At 42.3% G+C, this 24,451-nt stretch overlaps 1 long non-coding RNA gene across 1 annotated transcript; it reads right to left on the bottom strand.

Annotated features, from left to right (window-relative positions):
- Positions 1-11,767: 11,767 nt before the first annotated feature.
- Positions 11,768-24,088, bottom strand: LOC138956986 (uncharacterized). The gene is made up of 4 exons (XR_011452895.1): positions 23,875-24,088; positions 21,980-22,116; positions 19,907-20,017; positions 11,768-15,913 (listed from the first exon to the last, which is right to left on the bottom strand). It is a non-coding gene; the product is annotated as an uncharacterized lncRNA (long non-coding RNA).
- Positions 24,089-24,451: the final 363 nt, after the last annotated feature.

Below are 24,451 nucleotides of genomic sequence, written 5' to 3'. Positions count from 1 at the left end.
CACTCAAACGGGATTGAGAATAACTGTTATGGCTTCTGAAAGGAAGGCCTGAACATACAGACACGTTAAAATTAATATTAAAAGTCCTACGGTTTTGAGCCATTAAGGACTTGAGTGTTTGTCCGCTTTCAAAAAGAGGAAAGAAAGAAACAAAAAATAAGGAGAGGAGGGCAGGGGGTGGGGTTGAGTTGATAATGCTCTGTGGAATTTGTTAAAATGAAAAGTAGTTAAGATGTTTCTTGGTAAGAATTATAAGTCTGTATTCTATATCTTGAATAACGGGCTTGTAATATTATTTTTTTTTATTTCAAATCGAGTTAAAAAGTGGAACCTTTCAGGATCACCAATAAAACCAAATAGATGAGCAAGTAAGAGGAACACGAACAATAAATCTCAAAACTTTTTACAAATAAAAGGATTAAGATGTAAGCCACGAAGGCCGTGGTAATAAAAACAATATGTACAGTTTGGCGACTAGTGGGCCTTGGGTGAGGATATGTTGTCTAGAAGGTAGTCGCTGGAATCAGGAGGGATGGCGGGAGCCACTCAACCTCAAACTGAAACACGCTGATGTGATAATCTGGGCTTAGTTATACCCACAGCCCCATGTCCGAGTCCCTGACCAGTCGGCACAGCAGCAAGCTGTGTGACCAGCCTAGAGAACTGCTACTGCGCAGATAATCCTGGGGACTCAGACCATGGAGCTGCATATGGTCATATAAGGTTTTAAAGGTAATTCTATTTGTAGCGCATGGAGCGAAAATGTGTTGAAATGAATAGGGTTCTCCACAATGGCAGGACTTGTTAAAGATATGGAAGCGGCAGCCGCCGGCACGGAGGCGTCTGAAGATAGTGAGGAGGTTTGTTGGGAGATCGGGGTGTAGATCGTGCATATCAATGGGTTGATAGGACAGAGATGTTACGTACTGACTTCGAATGAGTTTACGGATTTTACTGTAGAACTCGGTTACTGAGTAGCCGATGTTAGTGTTAGCTGGGCTAGATTCTGCCGCTTCTTTCGCAGCGACATCCGCCAGTTCATTTCCCCGGACCCCTACGTGAGAGGGGACCCAGAGAAATGATACGGATGTGCCGGATGAGATTAACTGGTGACATATAAAGAGGATTTCTCTTTGTAGCTCTGCCCGATTTGATGTGTTTCGATGCAGAGCTTGTAATGAAGAGCGCGAGTCAGAGCAGAAAACTACCGCACGCGGTGTGACTGGGAGGTCATTTATAAAAGTGCATGCCATGAGCAAGGCAAATAGCTCGGCTGAGAATATGGAGATGTCTTTATTAAGAGTATATTTCCTTGAGATTTTGAGATCTGGGATCACAAAGGCGCAGCCAACGCTGCCGTCTGCAAATTTGGATCCGTCAGTAAAGACTTTTAAATGCTCCGAGAATTTGTAGTTTAGGGTTTCTTTTGTAACAGTAGCTAGGTAGACGGGGTTATCTTTTTTGGTAGTATTATCTTCACTGTCGTATATGATAGTAGGGGTTTCCTCAAGCCAAGGCGGGTAGGAGGGCGGGGGGACCCTGGCCAGCTCACTGACCTTCACCCCGCTATCGGCTAGAATGCGGTTTACTGTGTCGGATAAGGGTAGCGTTTTGGCCAAGAGTTGAGTGCTATGTTTGGTGTTGGCCTCATAATTTTGGTGCTGAGGAAAAAAGTCAGTCAGGACCTCGCAGGCAGAGTTCTCTACCGCGTGGGCTCTGACAGCATACTGAGCTGAACGGAGTTTTATCTCATCCACAAGGGGCAGCCACCCACACTCGCTGTAGACTCGACTCTTACTCGCTTGTTGGGAGAGTCCCAGAGCTATTTTGAGCGCCCTGCACTCTATAATAGCCAGTTTTTTCATGAGCGCCGGGCGCGTCGCGAAATAAGCTTCGCACCCGTAAAGGAGGCGGGAGCGAATTAATGCCCGCACTACCTCTGTGACACACTTACGCCCTCTGGCCCAGGATTGGGACGCCAGGTAGCGTATGATATAAAGATCCTTGTTGGCCTTATTGATCAGATGTTCGATATGACTGGTCCAGTTAAGTCGGGTATCGATGATAACGCCGAGGAACTTAACTTCTGAGCTCGGTTTGATAATATCACAACCTATCTTTATACTGCAGTTCCTGTACAGTTGTCTACGGGAGACAACAAGAAAGACTGTTTTATTTGAGGCTAGTTGGAAGCCGTTGGTGTACATATATTGACAGAGGTTGTCGATTTTAGTTTGGTAAGAAGATAAGTCAACAGTGTTGGTAACTCTGTTATGGCGTGGTCTATTAGTGTCTATTAAGGCGAGGTCGTCCGCATACAGAAGTACACTGGCACCGTCAACCTTAACAGAAGTAATGTCATAGAGCATGATGCTGAATAAGTTTGGCGCGATGATACTGCCCTGGGGAACCCCCATGTCCAGCGCATGGGTTTCGGACACCGAAGAGCCCACCCGGACAGACATCTTGCGATTGCTGATGAAGTTTTTGATGAATTGGTACATGTGGCCAGAGACACCGATTCTGCCGAGTTTTAGGAGTAGACGAGCATGCCAGACGCTGTCGTACGCAGATTTAATATCAAAGAAGGTTCCAAGAAGAGAATTATTACTATGTGCCAAGGTCTTTTTGATTTTTTCAGTGACGTGCACAATGTGGTCCGCACACGAACGACCTTGCCTAAAACCTGCCTGGCATGTAGGAATGATATTGTGTTTATTGAGGTGGAACTCCAGCCTCTGGTTCACCACACGCTCAAAGATCTTGCTGAGGTGGGGGGTTAGTGATATGGGGCGGTAACTGCCAGGTAGATTGCCCGGTTTTCCGCTCTTCAATACTGCTACTACTTGTGAGTCTGACCACGCTGCGGGGATAGTATCCTTTAACCAGCATAGGTTGAAAAACTGAGTGAGCAACTTAACAAAGTTAGGTGGTAGATGTTTTATCATGTGATATGATATTGGGTCTAAACCTGTGGATTTTTTTGGGTCTTTCACAGAAGAGATGGCGTTTTGGACTTCTTTTGCCTTAAACATGCAGTTTATAGGCAACTGGTTGTCATCTGGGGGGTATGTGAAACCCTTCTCCTGATCTAACCTATAATTGAGTCGTTCAGTATCTAGGGATTTTGATTGACTATTTTTGGCAAAGGTATCTGCTAATAGGTTTGCCTTTTCAGAGTCAGTTGTGGTCATTTTATCACCCGATAGTAGTGGCTTTTCTTTAGTTCTGTATCTACATTTAAATCTGCGGATTTTCTTCCAGATTTTGCCACAGTCTTTGTAATCTTTAGTTTCTTTGTGGACAAAGTTTTCCCAGTTTTGAAGTTTAGCCTCAGCGGTGATCTGGTTAAATTGTATTTCAGCTGACTTCATATTCGTGAAGTTAGCGTCTGAGCAGTGCCTGAGATATGTCCTAATGTGATATCGCTTGTTTGCCAAGGCTTCATCACAGTCTGCATTCCACCACTCATTCCTTTTGGCCTTACAGTTAGGATTTACTGATTTAAGCGGAATGTGATTATTGGCAGCAGTGAGTATACATTGACGTATGTTATTGTAAGAGGCTTCGATGTCATCCGTAAGGAGAGTTTCCTCCCTGACACCCTCGAGCTCCGCACGGAAGCTGTCCCAATTTGCCTGTTTGTAATTGTACTTTTTTCTGACCTCCGAGTTATTGCGATTAGGGGCGAAGTGGCGGAAGGTAAGAACAATGGGTAAGTGATCGGAGCCGAGGGCGTCTGGGAAAACGTTCCAGTCGATGTCAGTGACTATGGCATTTGAGCAAAGGGAGAGATCGATTGCTGACGGGGAATGGTCAGCTCTGTCTGGAAGTCTGGTTGCCGAGCCATCGTTTAGTATACAAAAGTCAGTTTCCAAAATGACGTCAGCAAGGTTGCTATTGGCATGTTTGTATCTAGGGTTAGCAGAGTCCCACAGAGGGTGGTGATTATTAAAATCACCCATCACGCACCAGTGTGCCCTGCCATGATCCAGGGATTTTAGCCAGTCGGTAGTTCCTTTTTTATTACACCCGTGGGGGTAATATATGTTAACTATGTTGAGGTTTTTGGATCCTTTTATTTCGATTTCAACAGCACATGTACTGAGATTTTCTGAACTAGGGATGAGAGGTGCAAAGGGTTTGTAATTTAAGGAAGACTTTAGATAAATAGCTGTTTGAATGAGTTGCCCTGAGCCCTTTTGCTCTACTATGGGAGGGAAGTCAAAACCATCTATAGAAGGCAGTAGGGAGCGTTTTCTCTTGACTGACTGGATAACTAAGATGTCAGCAGAGTGATTTGATATATAATTATATAGCTGAGAGAAGTTAGAGTTGATAGAGCGACAGTTCCACTGTAATATGATAAATCCGTGACCGCTTTCACCTTGTTCAGCCATTTTAACACGCACAAAGAAGGTAAGTTAAAGGGCAGATTTAAAATAGGTTAAAAAGTGGTTTTAACAGCTTTCATATCCGTCACGGACAACTGCTTGGCACCAGCAAGAGCGCCCAGCGCCAGAGTGGCGCCGCCCGGAATGAAGCGTTCAACCTTGGTGTTGGAGAGTTGTGTGTATGTAGCTGAGAGGGAGTCGATCAGGTCGAGAGGACTCTGCATCTGTCTGGCCTTAACCATGAAGCCGAGGCACTGCAGACACACCAAAGCCGCTAGACCACATCACAAACAGAACTCTACAATCCACAGGTGTTGCCCACACACACACACAAACACACACACACACAGAAGCCGTATATATATATATATATGTGTAGATCTATATCTATAAATACATAGAGATAGATGACAGTGTATTTTTCGCGTGGCTATTAATTGATTCGACCTTTTCACTTTTACAGTAAGAAACAACTTACGGGTGCAAGGAAAGCGTTCTGGACAGTGCAGTGACATTCTAAAAATAGTAACGTAGTAACGGGAATATGGATTGACGCCACACGAAGGAAGGGAGATAAACGCTGAAAACACTGGAGAAGATAAGGAAGAGTTACTGGGAATGGATCCAGAGAAAAACCAAAATCGGTTCAGCGCTGCGCGCTGAGAGCACGTGTTGAAATATCTCATCGAGCAGGTTGTGTCCGGGATGTAGCTGAATATGGCCACCAAATTTGAAAAGATCCATCCAGAACTTTGGCCGTGCATCGCGGACACACAGACACACACACAGACACAAGTCGTATATATATATACATTGGATATGGGGACTCTGACACCAGCTGGTTATTTGGGAACTTGTTTTCAACTGCTTGCAGCAAGTTGAAATTTGGCATTGTGGTTTATATGTCGACTTAGTACCCAAATATAAAAAGACATTCTGGAAAATGTTATTATTAGGTATATGAAAACATAAGAAGGTCCCCATATCCACGTTCCCAAAAAGCTTGTCTGAATATATACTATATATAATAAAAGTTTCTGGGAACACTAACTTTTTTTTTTAATATTCAGGTGAAACAACATTCTTTCACATGTATTGTTTGCAAAACTTGTTTTAACTTCAAACTTGTAAGATTAAGGCCACGGTCTTCAGTTTTCTCTTTTATTGGTCCTTGTTTGAGCAGTTCTTATGAAGCGAACTCGACACCAGCCGGTTATTTGGGAACTCGTTTTCAACTGCTTGCAGAAAGTTGAAATTTGGCATTGTGGTTTATATGTCGACTTAGTACCCAAATATAACAAGAAGGGCAAAGCCCATACGACTCACATGCTTGACCTTGACCTTTACATGACCTTGACCTTCAGGGTCAAGGTCAAATAACTAAACCTAGCAATGACATCATACACTAAGAACTGCTTTACACATTTTTCCTACCAAAATACATGTGAAGGTCAAGGTCATCCAAGGTCATGCAACACAAAGCTGTTAATTCAAGACATAGGAAGTACAATGGTGCTTATTGGCTCTTTCTACCATGAGATATGGTCACTTTTAGTGGTTCACTACCTTATTTTGGTCACATTTCATAAGGGTCAAAGTGACCTTGACCTTGATCATATGTGACCAAATGTGTCTCATGATGAAAGCATAACATGTGCCCCACATAATTTTTAAGTTTGAAACAGTTATCTTCCATAGTTCAGGGTCAAGGTCACTTAAAAATATGTATACAATCCAACTTTGAAGAGCTCCTGTGACCTTGACCTTGAAGCAAGGTAAACCAAACTGGTATCAAAAGATGGGGCTTACTTTGCCCTATATATCATATATAGGTGAGGTATTCAATCTCAAAAACTTCAGAGAAAATGGGAAAAATGGGAAAAATAGCTGTTTTTTAGACAACATTTATGGCCCCTGCGACCTTGACCTTGAAGCAAGGTCAAGATGCTATGTATGTTTTTTGGGGCCTTGTCATCATACACCATCTTGCCAAATTTGGTACTGATAGACTGAATAGTGTCCAAGAAATATCCAACGTTAAAGTTTTCCGGACGGACGGACGGACGTCCGGACGGGGGGGGACGGACGGACGGACGACTCGGGTGAGTACATAGACTCACTTTTGCTTCGCATGTGAGTCAAAAAGACATTCTGGAAAATGTTATTTGTAGGATTTAAATATATATATGAAAACATAATAAGGTCCCCATATCCACGTTCCCAAAAACCTTGTCTGAATATATAATATATATAATAAAAGTTTCTGGGAACACTAACTTTTTTTTTAATATTCAGGCATAACAGCATTCTTTCACATGTATTGTTTGCAAAACTTTTTTTAACTTCAAACTTGTAAGATTAAGGCCACAGTCTTCAGTTTTCTCTTTTATTGGTCCTTGTTTGAGCAGTTCTTATGAAGCTGTGTTGTATTCAAATTGATAGTCGGTTGTGCAAATAGTATTTAACCATGTTTCTTATGCTGTGACAATTTGGGTGTGAATGTGAGTGTGGACGTGGATATATGATTTACTGCAACATTTAAAACAAAATCATGTGCTTTTGCATTTTGGAAATAAATTCTATTGATTGATTGATTGATTGATAGTTTGTCATTTGGTTTCGTACTAGTAAGGAAGTGTTCTTTTCAGCTGTGAGCTTATAAAGTTTATATTGATGCTTCAGACACTGCATAATCTTTTGAAGAACATATTTGCGGAAAAAAATAGCACACACACACACACACAGAGCGGGAGAGAGAGAGAGCGGGAGAGAGAGAGAGAGAGAGAGAGAGAGAGAGAGAGAGAGAGAGAGAGAGAGAGAGAGAGAGAGAGAGAGAGAGAGAGAGAGAGAGAGAGAGAGAGAGAGAGAGAGAGAGAGAGAGAGAGAGAGAGAGAGAGAACATATTTGCGGAAAAAAATAGCACACACACACACACACAGAGCGAGAGCGAGAGCGAGAGCGAGAGCGAGAGCGAGAGCGAGAGAGAGAGAGAGCACAATACTCGCTTGCAGTCACTCCCTGTTTACACAATACACACTGTTCATGAAGGTTTTAAACAGATACTGTTGTTTATTAGTCCAGCATCAACAACACAAACAATAACATAAGCAACTATTGTTTTAAAGAAAAAGACATACCTCGTCTTGCAAAAAGGTGGATTGTTACCGAAAATAAAATACAGTCATTTAAATCTACTGATAACTAAAAAGAACATTAAAGATAATACAGTCTTATGTATAGTCATTGAACCGAAAATTATTAACTTGTAATATGTTTGCAAAAAAATAATCGCACCCAAAAAACATGATTTTGAAGAAATATGATGTCACTAAGCATGATTAACCTTCGCCGACAGTCGCTAAAAACATTCTTCGCCGACCGTCGTCGAAGGACACATACTTTTAACACAGACAGCCATGCGTAGTCGGAGGACACATACTTCTCAAAGAAAAAAAAACGTGCTCAAGTAGAGAAAACAAGAACAAGAAAAAAAAGTACAGAAATCAGGCTTTTCATTGAATTAGATTATCAAACTAAATATATTTCCAATTTTGTACTTGCATTTATCTTTTTTCGTGTTGTGTAATTACGCACCAAGTTAATTCTTACCTGAAATAAACATTAATCACAACTCAGCTTTTATTTTGACATCGAAAATCGTTATTTCTTAAACACCATGAATCAAAGTCCATGGTAAAAGTGAAACAGGTGACTGAACAATGGGGAGGCAGAAAAAAAGAAATAAACAAGAAAAGGACCACGGGTCCTAAAATCACCCAACCGTATGTGTAGACGGATAGACACAGGCAGGGACGCTGACAAAAGTAACAGTCACCCCCCTTTCCTTTGGGTGGGTGACTAAAAATGACAATAAAGGCTCACCTAAATATATGTTCTTATCCCATTGGGGCGCATGAGGTGACTAAGAACCCAAAATAAGAGATCCCCCCCCCACCTCCCAGGGCGGACCCTGGGAACAAAATTCAAAATCAAAAAAGCATTTCAATGGAAAAAAATTAATCAAAATCAAATCTGATGATACATTTCATTACGCTAATAGGATAATTGCCCAACTCAGAGTTAGATAGTTTTGAGACAACGGTTCCATAATAACGCCAACAATTGTGTCAATCATCTGTAAAAATTCCGAAAAGAAATTGCAAAGAGAAACGGTTGCTGATGCCATGTCAGCAAAATTGCCTAACTCATAAGTCAGTTATCTTAACAGCATACCCATGCTTTTCTGTCTATGCATGTGCATCCCATGGTAAACAAGATCAATAGAAATTTGGATTAAAGTTCATTCTACTGAAGTACAGAACCCAAAGTTCAATGCAGAGGCTGCTGAACAAATCGCTTTTTCTCAAAACTTGCAAAAGTGAGTTAGGCAATTATCCCATTAGCGTGACGATTTGCAACATATTATATATTATTAAACATTGCTTAACGTCCAGCTGACTACACCGAGCCGTCTCAAAACGCCCCACGCTGCCAACTAAAAAAACCTAAAAATTACCAATGAAGGTATGTCACCAGTCCTTCTGATAAACCATGTTTACAAGGACATATAATTGTGAGGCTCTGGAAACGATGAGGTACTTTCCCCTGTTTGTAAAAACCAGGTTTTAAAAAGAAAAGAGGATAAAATAATGTCCACGAAGAACTGTGATCCTTGTATCTCTATCTACTCTGCTTCTTTGCAAGACAAGTTTATACACGATTAGCTAGGAACCTGCGTAAACACCGAGGTTTACTACGAGTTTAAGCAGAGCTTTAAGACATGTCATTTAAGCTATTTTTACACAGCAAAAGGCGGTAAAAATGTCATGTGGGATCATAATCACCACGTTTTCTGCATGCAATCATTTCTCCGATTAGCAATCTTCCCACTGTGACACCAGCGACTAAAGGCACTTCACATCGCCTCCTTCCCTAGTTTTCAAACCAACATCACAGGGTACCAGACCGCAATTCCGAGAATATACCAGTACTGATTTATGACGTCTCAACATAATTGTCTTAGCAAGATTAAAGCAGAGTAGATAGAAATACAAGGATCCCAGTACTTCGTGGAAAATATTAAGTAAAAATGCAGATCCTTGTTCATCAAGACCTAGGGTCATACAGCAAGACCGAGGGTCATACAGCAAGACCGAAGGTCATAAGCAAGATCCAGGGTCATACAGCAAGATCCAGGGTCATACAGCAAGACCCAGGATCATACAGCAAGACCCAGGGTCATACAGCAAGACCCAGGATCATACAGCAAAACCCAGGGTCGTACAGCAAGACCCAGGGTCGTACAGCAAGACCCAGGGTCGTACAGCAAGACCCAGGGTCATACAGCAAGACACAGGGTCGTACAGCAAGACCGAGGGTCATACAGCAAGATCCAGGGTCATATAGCAAGACCCAGGGTCGTACAGCAAGACCCAGGGTCGTACAGCAAGACACAGGGTCATACAGCAAGACCCAGGGTCATACAGCAAGACACAGGGTCGTACAGCAAGACACAGGGTCGTACAGCAAGACACAGGGTCGTACAGCAAGACACAGGGTCGTACAGCAAGACACAGGGTCCTACAGCAAGACACAGGGTCCTACAGCAAGACACAGGGTCCTACAGCAAGACACAGGGTCGTACAGCAAGACACAGGGTCGTACAGCAAGACACAGGGTCCTACAGCAAGACACAGGGTCGTACAGCAAGACACAGGGTCGTACAGCAAGAGCCAGGGTCCTACAACAAGACACAGGGTCCTACAGCAAGACACAGGGTCGTACAGCAAGACACAGGGTCGTACAGCAAGACACAGGGTCCTACAGCAAGACACAGGGTCCTACAGCAAGACACAGGGTCATACAGCCAGACACAGGGTCCTACAGCAAGACACAGGGTCGTACAGCAAGACACAGGGTCGTACAGCAAGACACAGGGTCGTACAGCAAGACACAGGGTCCTACAGCAAGACACAGGGTCCTACAGCAAGACACAGGGTCCTACAACAAGACACAGGGTCATACAACAAGACACAGGGTCATACAGCAAGACACAGGGTCCTACAGCAAGACACAGGGTCCTACAGCAAGACACAGGGTCATACATTACGACACAGGGTCCTACAGCAAGACACAGGGTCCTACAGCAAGACACAGGGTCCTACAGCAAAACACAGGGTCATACAGCAAGACACAGTGTCATACAGCAAGACACAGGGTCATACAGCAAGACACAGGGTCATACAGCAAGACACAGGGTCCTACAGAAAGACACAGGGTCCTACAGCAAGACACAGGGTCATACAGCAAGACACAGGGTCCTACAGCAGACCGCAAAGAGCCTATTAAGGGCCCACACAAACTTTAACTTGTCACAACAAGTTATAAATCACAAGTTGAAAAGGAACTATGTACACATTAAAAATCTTGGCATTATTAATTGTTTTGTCGTTTAAGCTATTTTTACACAATGAAAGGCGGTAAAAATGTCACGTGGGATCATAATCACCACGTTTTCTGCATGCAATCATTTCTCCAATTAGCAATCTCCCCACTGTGACAGCAGCGACTAAAGGCACTTCACATCGCCTCCTTCCCTACTTTTCAAACCGATATCACAGGGTACCAGACCGCAATTCCGAGAATATACCAGTACTGATTTATGACGTCTCAACATAATTGTCTTAGCAAGATTAAAGCAGAGTAGATAGAAATACAAGGATCCCAGTACTTCGTGGAAAATATTGAGTAAAAATGCAGATCATTGTTGATCAAGACCGAGGGTCATACAGCAAGACCGAGGGACATACAGCAAGATTGAGGGTCATACAGCAAGATCCAGGGTCATACAGCAATCCCCAGAGTCATGCATACATACATAATGCGTATAGCCCAGCGGACTGCAAAGAGTCTATTAAGGGCTTACACAAACTTTAACTTGTCACAACGAGTTATAAATCACAAGCTGAAAAGGAACTATGTACACATTAAAAATCTTGGCATTATTAATTGTTTTGTCATTAAACAAAGATCGACCAATCAAACACAGCAATAACACCTTCCTATTTCAAGTTTTACGAATCGTAGTCACACTCAATTCGTCAAAACTTTGAACATCGTGATTTGTATGTCGTACGTGACATGAAAACCCATGGTCATACAGCAAGACCCAGGGTCGTACAGCAAGATCCAGGGTCGTACAGCAAGACCCAGGGTCGTACAGCAAGACCCAGGGCCGTACAGCAAGACCCAGGGCCGTACAGCAAGACCCAGGGTCGTACAGCAAGACCCAGGGTCGTACAGCAAGACCCAGGGCCGTACAGCAAGACCCAGGGCCGTACAGCAAGACCCAGGGCCGTACAGCAAGACCCAGGGTCGTACAGCAAGACCCAGGGCCGTACAGCAAGACCCAGGGTCGTACAGCAAGACCCAGGGTCGTACAGCAAGACCCAGGGTCGTACAGCAAGACCCAGGGCCATGCATACATACATAACATATCGCGTATAGCCCAGCAGACTGCAAAGAGCCAATTTTTGTCTTGCTGTATGACTGGGAATTGCAGATATGTTCTTCAAAAGATTATGCCGTGTCTGAAGCATCAATATAAACGCTTATAGCTCACAGCTGAAAAGAACACTTCCTTACTAGTACGAAACCAAATGACAAACTATCAATTTGAATACAAAACAGCTTCATAAGAACTGCTCAAACAAGGACCAATAAAAGAGAAAACTGAAGACCGTGGCCTTAATCTTACAGGTTTGAAGTTAAAACAAGTTTTGCAAACAAAACATGTGAAAGAATGTTGTTATGCCTGAATATTAAAAAAAAAGTTAGTGTTCCCAGAAACATTTATTATATATATTATTATATTCAGACAAGCTTTTTGGGAACGTGGATATGGGGACCTTATTATGTTTTCATATATATATATATTTAAATCCTACAAATAACATTTTCCAGAATGTCTTTTTATATTTGGGTACTAAGTCGACATATAAACCACAATGACAAATTTCAACTTTCTGCAAGCAGTTGAAAACGAGTTCCCAAATAACCGGCTGGTGTCAGAGTTAGCTTCATAAGAACTGCTCAAACAAGGACCAATAAAAGAGAAAACTGAAGACCGTGGCCTTAATCTTACAAGTTTGAAGTTAAAACAAGTTTTGCAAGCAATACATGTGACAGAATGTTGTTATGCCTGAATATTAAAAAAATTAGTTAGTGTTCCCAGAAACTTTTATTATATATATAATACAAGTTTCTGGGAACACTAACTTTAAAAAAAAATTAAATCGATCAACACACACACAAACAAACAAACATAACAACAATAAAAAAAAAAATTAAAAAAAAGGACATACATGTTCATGTCTTGTCGTTTTAAAAGTATAACTAAAAAAGAACTTATAACTAGATATTTAACAATGGTACATAGAACATCCAGAAAGTTGAAATTTCGCACTGTGGTTTATATGTCGACCTAGTACCCAAATATATATAGACATTCTGGAAAACGTTATTTGTTTAGGATTTAAATATATATGTGAAAACATAATATTAATAAGGTCCCCATATCCACGTTCCCCATATTCCTAAACAAATAACGTTTTCCAGAATGTCTATATATATTTGGGTACTAGGTCGACATATAAACAACAATGCCAAATTTCAAGTTTCTGGGAACACTAACTAATTTTTTTTAATATTCAGGCATAACAACATTCTTTCACATGTATTGTTTGCAAAACTTGTTTTAACTTCAAACTTGTAAGATTAAGGCCACGGTCTTCAGTTTTCTCTTTTATTGGTCCTTGTTTGAGCAGTTCTTATGAAGCTGTGTTGTATTCAAATTGATAGTTTGTCATTTGGTTTCGTACTAGTAAGGAAGTGTTCTTTTCAGCTGTGAGCTATAAGCGTTTATATTGATGCTTCAGACACGGCATAATCTTTTGAAGAACATATCTGCAATTCCCAGTCATACAGCAAGACCCAGGGTCATGCATGCATACCTACATAACTTGTATAGCCCAGCAAATAATAGTATTACATCAGGGTCTCATTTCGGGGTCGGACTTATCGCTATTTTGTTACTCAATTTCCTTGTCAGCTATTAAACTCTAAGACACCGGTACAAAATGTTTTCTTATTACGGAAGCCGAAGCGGGGTTTCGCGGGGTACCCCCGGGGTTCCGCAGGGTTTCGCGGAAAATAGCTACCGCACGCATACTGCATGCGTCAGACGTTCTCAACATCAACATTCCGCGATCGTCACCTGTGTTTCTGTTGAAGCTCCTGGAGTGACTCAGAATGTGTGTTGCCGTGTTCCACTCCCTTTTCGTTTTTTTCTTTTCTTCAAGCAAGACAGATAGTCATTGTAAATTTATCTGTGAGATTTCATTCAATTTTATTTGGGTTTAAACCGTTTTAATGACATTAAAATCATTTAAAGCTGTCGGTGTTGCTGTGTGTAGATTTCATTTATTTGTGCGAGTGCGTGCAGTTTGCATCGATGGTGCGATTAGTTTGAAAAATGTCCGATTACATTCCTCTTGACAACCTCAATTTCAAAATGAGCCCCTGTTATGTTGTGGTGTTTTTTTTTGCTGAACGCCCAGCCGACCACGAAGGGCCATATCAGGGCGGTGCTGGTTTGACATATAACGTGCGCCACACACAAGACAGAAGTCGCAGCACACAAGACAGAAGTCGCAGCACAGGCTTCATGTCTCACCCAGTCACATTCTTCTGACACCGGACCAACCAGTCCTAGCACTAACCCCATAATGCCTGACGCCAGGCGGAGCAGCCACTAGATTGCCAATTTTAAAGTCTTAGGTATGACCTGGCCGGGGTTCGAACCCACGACCTCCCGATCACGGGGCGGACGCCTTACCACTAGGCCAACCGTGCCTGTGCCACTGTTATATGGTAAGATGTAATGAATAGGTTTGCTCTACATATTGCACCAACAGGCCAGCAAGTTGTCTCAATCTCTGTGCTATGTCATTTTTTCTAGCTGGTCCATATTTCTTCAGTAAGCTTTCGCCAAAAAGCAACAACATGCTGTCTTTGCCCACAACTTCAGCTAGTCCATCTTAAAACCGTGTCTTCATTTAGTGCTAAAGCTTTGCTCGCACATTCATACATGTTCTATTGTTGAGACAAGTATTTTGGTTAATTGCGGCTTGAATTATCTTCCCTGACGGATACATGCCTTTTTGAAGGAGATGCCCAAAACCATTTATTAAAGTTTGTATTTCAGCATGAGACCAGCTTGAATTTACGCTTGTCTTCATGAGCTTTGTCGACCTCTGCCTTTAATTATTTTTTTTTGTTTGTTTATTTTTTGCTTAACGTCCAGCCGACTACGCAGAGCCATATCAGGACGAGGAAGGGGGGGATGAAGGGGGCCACTTGTCAAGCGATTCCTGTTTACAAATGCACTAACCCATTACTTGTGTCCCAGCAGGCTTTAGTAAAACTAAATTAATACCTACTGGAAGATTACCAGTTTCCAGTATGTTAAAATAGGCTTAACCTATCTACTGCTGGACTTACATCAGAACACTAACAGATTAAACTATACATGAATCGCGAGACAAGCGGCAAGAGAAGAGATTTTTGGAAAAAATACAGGTGAATGAGCAAGATTAAGGCAGAAAAAAGAAAAGAATTCATGAAGAAAAAGAGAGCATGACAGGAAAGAGGAACCAAAAATCTACCTAACAGCAAACTAGAAAGCTCCTGCGGTTCCAAAAACAGGAGGGGCCTTTAATTTCTTAACCGCAGTGCCCCACTGCGGGAGCCTTTAATTAGGTAATAAACAATGCATGTTATTAGTAGTAGCAAAAGTATTTAGATATTATAAGAGTATGTCCACTAGAACCCGACATGTAGCATCTATATATAAATAAAATTTAAATAATATTGTGGCGGTTTCTGCGACTTCCATTACTCGCGCAGAAGCGTCTGATTGGAGAAACTAGAGGTCAAAGTATGTACCAAAATGTTGCTAACTTGACGTTGAGCAATGTAAAATAACATATTTTTTTTAAACAAACTTTGAACTCGAATTTCTCCAATCAGAAGATTCTGCACGAGTAATGGAAGTCGCAGAAACCGTCACATATGATGGTGGCGGTATAAACATACCAAGCGGTTCTGCATGTGTGCGACATGTGTAGTCGCAATCCTTGACGGAGGAGTCATCGCTCCCCAAATCACCCACGATGCCGGTGTTGTCATTGCCCAAATCACCCACGATGCCGGTGTCGTCATTGCCCAAATCAGCCACGATGCCGGTGTCGTCATTGCCCAAATCAGCCACGAATTGCCCAAATCACCCACGATGCCGGTGTCGTCATTGCCCAAATCACCCACGATGCCAGTGTCGTCATTGCCCAAATCACCCACGATGCCAGTGTCTTCATTGCCCAAATCACCCACGATGCCAGTGTCGTCATTGCCCAAATCACCCACGATGCCGGTGTTGTCATTGCCCAAATCACCATGACCAACTGAAACAAAGATTAGTTTAAAATTATAGAATCTTTGCTTATTGTTGATTTATAACACCGACACAAGACAGACGATGGACCTTCTTGACTGTCACGACCTCAAACAGCATGTAGACGCTCCCACACGCAAAACACACATCATTGACTGGATTGTCACCCACGAGTCCACTGACCTGGTGTACGACATCCTGCTGAATGACTACCTCAGATCCGATCATTCTGCAGTTTTGTTCTCTCTTAAGATGGCCAAACCATCCAAACAGAAAAAGCGCGTAGTCCGCCGTAACCTCAAAGAAGTTAACACTGACACATTTCGCGCAGAAGCAGCCCGCCGACTGCTTGATCCTCCGGTATCCTCAGACCCTGTACGTCATTACGACTCCACTCTCAGCACACTTCTTGACGAACATGCACCCGCAAAAACCAAACTCATCGTAGATTGGCCTTCTGCACCCTCGATCACAGCTGAAGTTAAGTATACAAAACAGTTGCGTCGCCGAGCAGAGAGGAAGTTGCGAACCTCAAAGCTGGTAGTTGACAGACAGATTTACAACAAGCAAATGGAACATGCTCAGACACTCATCGCAGACGCCAAACAATCGCACTACAGCACCAAAATCTGTGAAACAACCTCTGCCAAAACACTCTTCTCCACAGTGAATGACCTTGTTGGCTGCTCTTCTGCTTCTCCCTTGCCCAACAACATCGACCCCTCCAAACTGTCGCAAGCTTTCTCTGATTACTTCCATAACAAGATCCAAACCATCCGTGACAAACTAGACAAAATCCCACACCAAAACTCTGAAACTTCTCCTGCATTTACAGGCACTCCCTTCACACACTTTCAGCCTCTCACTCTCACTGACCTGGAGAAAGTCCTCAAAGAAATGACCTTGAAAACCTGTGACCTTGACCCTCTTCCCACACAACTCTACTCTGACTGTCTTCCTGAACTCCTCCCTTCTATTCTCAAAATCATCAACACTTCTCTGCAAACAGGCACTGTCCCCAACTCCTTTAAGACTGCTATTGTCAAACATCTACTGAAGAAACCATCGCTCGACCCAAACACTCTCAGCAACTACCGCCCTGTCTCAAACCTTTCCTTCATCTCCAAACTCCTTGAAAGAGTCGTCCTAAAACAACTCAACTCTCACCTTCTTTGCAACAATCTTCTCTCTCCGCTTCAATCTGCCTATCGTCCTCACCACTCCACCGAAACTGCCCTTCTCAAAATCACTACTGATCTCCTCCTTGCCACTGACCAAGCTGAAATCTCTGCCGTCGCTCTACTTGATCTATCAGCGGCCTTTGACACAGTCGACCACAACATCCTCCTTCAACGCCTTCAGTACACCTTTGGTATCCATAGCACAGCTCTTTCTTGGTTCTCTTCTTATTTCACCGACCGCTACCAGACTGTTTCGATTGACAAACTGAACTCTGACCCCATCAGGCTTGAGTGCGGAGTCCCTCAGGGCTCAGTCCTTGGGCCTGTACTAATTACTCTCTACACTCAACCTCTTGACCACATCCTTGACCGACACAACGTTCTCCACCACTCTTTTGCCGACGACTCTCAACTTCACAACAGCTCTTCCCCTGACCAGTCTGAATCTCTTCTTTCCTCTATCTCTGACACTATCACTGACGTGCAGAATTGGATGACAGAAATCAAACTTCAGCTCAATAGCAACAAAACTGAAGCTATCCTAGTAGGCACTACATCCAAACTCTCCAAAGCCACTTCCGACTCTCTTCAACTCTCTGACTCTTCTGTCCCTCTGTCTTCTGCTGTCAAAAACCTCGGAGTCACTCTAGACAACACCCTTTCCATGAAACAACACATCTCTTCTGTCTCTCGCACCTGCTACTTCCAACTCCGCCGCATCGCCACTATCCGCAAGTACCTCACCACAGATGCTACCGCCAAACTGGTCACGTCCACCATTCTCTCACGTCTTGACTATTGTAACTCTCTCTTGGCGGGTCTTCCCTCTTCTTCTATCTCTCGTCTCCAACGCATTCAAAATAGCTCTGCCCGTCTTGCCTTACGAAAGAAAAAGGGAGATCATATCACCCCCCTCCTAAATCAGCTCCACTGGTTGCCCGTTCCTGCCCGTATCACATACAAAATCAACACTCTCACCTACAAATGCCTCCATGGTCTCGCCCCTGCCTATCTCTCCGACTCTCTCTCTCTCTATGTCCCTTCACGAGCACTCAGATCATCTGCCGACTCCCTCAAGCTCAACATCCCCCACACCAAACTCAAAACAGCAGGTCAACGCTCATTTTCTTTCCAAGCACCTAGCCAATGGAACACACTACCTCTCCCCCTCCGTCAACAACAGTCCCTCGAATCATTCAAATCTGCACTCAAGACATTCCTTTTTTCCACATAATCCATGCATTCTACACTGCCCACCCCAATACAATACAATACAATAACTTTATTAATCTCTAAAAGAGAAATTACATTGCTGAGCGTTTGTGTCCGTAATAATAACATACATAAAACATTCAAAATAAACATTTGTTCTTTGTCCTGAGAAAATATAGCACATTGGTTATCACATAAGAAAGTATATTAAAAATAAATTAACATGCATTCACCATCAACAATGCACAAAAGAAAGTCAGCACCTTGCCGGTTATCACATATTGTCTAAGAGAGTAGAATAAGAGTATATAATCATGCAAAACAAAATCAACAATACTGAAACAATACAGAACACTGACCCCGTGCATCAGAGCGACAACACCAGCATCTACCGCCCCACCTGAGAATTGAAGATGTGAATTGCAGATGGAATGAACGAATTTCTGTAGCGTGTGGATCTTGCGGTTGGTTGTCTGAATCTGTTGCTCCTGTCTGTCCGTCTACTGTCAAATTCCGGTCTGAGTGGGTGCGAGTCGTCAGCCAAAATCTTCTGTACCTTGTCAGTCAGTCGTCGTTCATGTGTTGATGTGAAATTGTCCTGCTTCCTCCCAACCACCCCACTTGCTTTCCTGATGAATTTATCTAATCTATCCCTGTCTTGCTTGTTGATGTTGCCACCCCAACACACGGAGCCAAAGTACAACACACTATTGCACGTTGAAGTGTAAAACATCTGAAGGATTTCTTGTCTGCAGATGTTAAAAGACCTGAGTTTTCTCAAAAAGTACAGGCGAGAGTGGAGTTTCTTCACAAGGGCATCAGAGTTTGGTTTCCATGTCAACTTATTGTCTATAATCACCCCCAAATACCTATACTGCTCTACCTTCTCTACGACCTCCCCCTTGATCACTATCTCCCTGTGTACATGTTCCCCCCTCCTGTTGTCCATTATCATTGTCCATCCCACCTTGAATAACTGTACATATTTTAATGGTTGCTGGTGTGTGTGTGTTGGTGACTTTAAGTCTCCGTGTGTGTGAATGAGTGTATGTGCGCCTTGAGTCGCCTGTTGGGGAGATATGTGCGCGTTATAAATATTCGTATTATTATTATTATTTATGTCAAACACTCTACCGTACCTCGAAATGTTTTAGCTCTTTGCTCAAGTGCTATTATTATTATTATTAGCATTGCTTAACGTCTAGCCGACTACGGAGAGCCTTCTCAAGATATCCCCATGCTGCCAACTAAAAAACAACAAAAAACATCATTGGCGGTCTGTCACTAGCCCCGTAGATGAACCCGACATGTAGCATCTATATATAAATAAAATTTAAATAATATTGTGGCGGTTTCTGCGACTTCCATTACTCGTGCAGAAGCTTCTGATTGGAGAAACTACAGGTCAAAGTTTGTCCCAAAATGTGTTATTATTATTTCACGTTGCTTAACATCTAGCCTGTGTTGCTAACTGGATGTTGAGCAATGTGAAATAATAATAAGAACATTTGGGAACAAGCTTTGACCTCGAGTTTCTCCAATCAGAAGTTCTGCACGAGTAGTGGAAGTCTCAGAAACCGTCACTTATGATGGTGGCGGTATAAACATACCAAGCGGTTCTGCATGTGTGCTCGTCACGTCGCAATCCTTGACGGAGGGGTCATCGCTGCCCAAATCACCCACGATGCCGGTGTTGTCATTGCCCAAATCACCATGACCAACTGAAACAAAGATTAGTTTAAAATTATAGAATCTTTGCTAATTATTGATTTATGTCACTCTATCGTAAATAAGAACAAAAAGTCCCAGTCTCTAGGCTGGGGGAGGATGGAATCTGTGGCATCCCGGAGGCCGTCATTGCCCCACGACTTCAAAGAGAGAGAGAGAGAGAGAGAGAGAGAGAGAGAGAGACTTCAAAGAAAGAGAGAGAGAGAGAGAGAGAGAGAGAGAGAGAGAGAGAGAGAGAGAGAGAGAGAGAGAGAGAGAGAGAGAGAACCAACGTATGGTTCCTGATGGCTTTCTTGCCTGAAGAGTGAAGTCAGGTGTATGTAATTTCATCGTTGCATGCACAACAGAAACTTCTTAATCATAAACTCCATTATCTTTTTTGAGAATCTAACTCCTTCATCCACTTCCAAGACCATTTATTTGGATGTTTTGCCTCACTTGGCAACTTGTCGTCAAGCTGATTTGCACATGGGTCTCCATTCTTGAAAAAATCCACGCTTTCACTTATCGTGGTGGCCATTTTGAATGTAAAACAGGAAGTGACCACAAAGGGAAGCAAAGACTTGTGGGAGAAAAAGTGAATCTTTTTGAGACAAGTGAGGCCCTGATAAGGATGTTTAGGGAAAATGTAACTTTTGAAAACATAGGTAAATGTAAACATCCTTGTCAGGGCCTCACTTGTCTCAAAAAGATTGCAAGCGCTTACGATCTGCAACGCTGGGCTGTTTGACGAAATTATATTTATTATATCGCGCATGCACAAGATGTTTGAAAATGCGGGAATTGGTATTTCTTTGCGTGAAAAGGCGCGCATCCAAATTTTATTTTTGCGGGATTTCTTTCATATTTGCGGGAATGCGCGGTCTAGAATCGACACTGCGACAGATCAAAACGTGTCAGAAGGTTTTTGCCAGAATGGAAGGACGAATTTCCTTGGTTAGATTTCGACAGTGGAGTGTGCGTGAGCGCAACTCCATGACTGTGTGTAGGGGTGGGGACGAGTTTTTGCATTCAGATTGTGGGTAACCTGATTTTTGTGCGGGTAAGTTAAAAATGACATGTTACATACCCGGGGAAAGCTGAATTGACAAAAATGTGGCCACCCCTGCGTCCCGTGACAGTAAGGTGGGTTCGTATCATGAAGGAGTTAACAAAAGTGACATTTAGCCCTAATGACAGTGAGGGGCGACATTTGTATTATAGCCTACAACAATACAAATGTCGCCCCTCACTGTCATCAAAGGGTACGAGTCGTGCATCCCTCTCATTACTAGTACTATTGATTGCCAGCACTAAGAAAACTATTAGGAAAGGGTGTATTTTTCAAATAAGTCCAGAGGCTATTTAATTTAGTAGCAATGGACTTCAGACTTTTTATGGAAGAGAACAAATTCCAAAATGATAGGTTTTAAATCGTTTTAAGTGGGGCTAGGCGAGGCGCTCTCTTGCCAACATTGCGTCATAATCTGAAAGGTTCCGCGACGCAATATTCCTGATCCTGATACTTAGCTGCGTCGATATCATCGGAAAATGCACTTTCCAAACCTACTTGTGATATAGACTGCGCACATTTCTTTGCAACCAAACAGCGCCGAAACTCAATTATGTAAGACAGATCTCTTACTTTATCAACATCAGTGGTTGTCTATTGACAACTTGATGCGGCATGCGTGTTCAGATTGTTACGCGAAGCTGTGGTTCACTCTCCCATCTCTGTCAAAATGGCGGAAGGCCGAATCAAGCCACCAGCCACACGTCACTTCCGGAGAGGGACATTATTTTCTTTCGTTTTCTCCCGAGCTTTTGAGAATACGGGTTAGAAAAGTGAGTCATTATCTTCACTGGAACATATTGAATACGAACTCTAGCGCATAAGTCATTAAATTGAAAGAAGAAAGAGAAACAAATGGTTATTTCAGTATTTTTTTTACCATGGAGACAGCCTTTAAACTTACCACAGATATGTCGTCAGGACATGAATCCAGCCAATGTGTGACTTTCGTGGTCTCGTATACACATGGAATTGCGAAGTTCTGAAGACATGGGCTTGTGAAGTTGTGTTGAAGTGGACTTGGACGGGATTTGTCGTGTTCTGTAGACCCAAAACACTGATTTGTACATTCATGTGTTGGAAAACACAGGATTTCCATTTCGTAAAGTTTCAATCAAGCCGCCATTCGTGTTTCAATTTTCAGCTACTTGAATCTAGTTTTGCCTTTCCATATTTGGCTAATCATTATGAGCTATTAAAGGGGCACGCCATAGCTATAGTTCGGACAATTTGCATCGAGTCTATCAGAATCCTCACCTTCCAAACTGTAATATTCCCACGTTCCACATCCACAAACCCTGCATAGCTACAGAAAGCAGAAATGTTTGAAGAACTAAATCCTTGCGCGCATTTATGTGTAGTGGAAGTGAGTGACAAGCCAGAGCTACGCTTCACTCACAACCCAATTTGGCAACCGTCAGTTTAAAGCAATTTAATTGCAGATAAATGTCAGTTATAACCCTCTATTTCTGATCAGGTCTCCATGCAATCACTTTTTGTTCTTCCAGTCTATTTAGATAGCTGGGATAATATTGCAGAGGGACGTCCTCATGAATATTTCATCTACATCAGTGTTGCTGCCAGCGTTAGAGGACAATAGGTCATTTGGACCTGACCGTAAGAAATCAATAGGTCCAAATGTCCTGGCTTTAAAAAAGTAATAGGTCTTACCGTCTACAATTGACCGCGGCACCCTTGTTAATTTTAAAGTAAATCACAAATTTGTGTCAGCACACACGCATGTGTGTGTGTTTGTGTGTGAGTGTGGGAGGGGAAAGAGAGAGAGAGGGAGCTGATTTTCCACAATAAGTTATAACGTGACTTCAAATTAATTTTGCCATTTAATGACAATAAACGTTCAACTTTGGCAATTGCCAGAAACTTAAACTGCCAACCGTCAGAATCAACCAGGTAAACATGGTTAGATCACGCCACCTATTTGTCAAATATGATATGAACTTAAAATAAATGGGGAAAAATGACTAGAATATTCAAGGACTCCTGAAACAAAAAGGTAACATTTGAAACACTAGCTGTGTTGGTCCTAGAGTACAGTGTCACTGCCATTCCTAGGTACTGGTGGATTTTCAGAGAACAGCCTCCTGGAACAGAGAGTGGAGTGTACACTAGTACGACCTCATCTAGAATACGGCAATCCTGCCTGGTTTCCGAGACTAGTACGCCAATCAACATCAATCGCAAGAGTCCAAAGAAGAGCTACTAAACTGATTTACGAAATAAAAGACTACACATATGAAGAGAGACTAAGATACTTGACTTTGCCTACACTAAAGGCAAGAAGAAAGAGAGGGGACCTAATACAAGCGTATATAATATTTAACGACATTGATGACACTAACAAAGATTTCTTTTTTAAATCACCGCAGACTAACATTGTTGTAACACGTAACAGTACTGACAAAATACAAAAAGAAAGACATGATAATAACAATACAAGAAAATTTGCTTTCAGCTATAGAGTTACAAATGACTGGAACAAACTAACAACTAACATTAAACGGGCTCCCAGTACAAATGCTTTCAAGAACCTCATTGACAAACACAACGCTGGACACGACAGTCGTTGCAATAGTCACTCCCGGTGCACTTCACTTCAGTGATTGCCTTCGAGGGCCGATTAGACAGCCATTGACCAGAACTATCAATTCACAGCGGAATTCCCACTCAGAAGAGACTCCTTCGATGCGAAGAAGCCCTCTCAAATCTTCAATGCCTAACTCAAATAAATAGATATAACACTGTTCTTATAAAGTGCGCTACATAAAATCTAAGGCTTACCTGTACGAGTGGTGTGCCTGATTGTACGAAAGGGAAAAAAATCCCATGCAGCGACCATGTTCATTGTTCAGATTTCTTGAAAAGGCCCGGATCGCTTATCGCTTACGCTCTAAACAATAATAAATATTTCACTGAGGTAAAGCAATTATTTCCAAATGTTCAGAAAATATAAGATAAACTTGTGAAATAAACCTGTAAAATAGTTATTTTACAGTTTTATTTTACACAGCAATGTTAAAAAAAAAAAGAGAGAGAGAGATAATTTTTTTTTTTTTTTTTAGTGTCGTAAGCACAAGAATGCTAAAAGCTCAGAAGAGATTGTTTGACGATGCAGAGATCTGTAGCAAGGGAAGGGGGACAACCAAGTCAGAACTCAAATGCTTTTGGGAACACGAGTTAAAACCCCTCAATGGTCAAGCTGAACACGAAAATTACATTTTGAGGTTACCTTGGATATGAGAACATGCTAATGTTCCCATAACCACAGAATGTTCCCAGATCCACGCTCTCACACTTACAGATGTCCCCAGATCCAAGACATTTTAAAAGTATATATATATATATATATATATATATA

Source organism: Littorina saxatilis, unplaced genomic scaffold (assembly GCF_037325665.1).
Source record: "Littorina saxatilis isolate snail1 unplaced genomic scaffold, US_GU_Lsax_2.0 scaffold_470, whole genome shotgun sequence".
In the NCBI taxonomy this organism is placed as follows: domain Eukaryota; kingdom Metazoa; phylum Mollusca; class Gastropoda; order Littorinimorpha; family Littorinidae; genus Littorina; species Littorina saxatilis.
The sequence above is the reverse complement of the archived record's forward strand: the minus strand, read 5'-3'. Positions and strand labels throughout refer to the sequence as shown.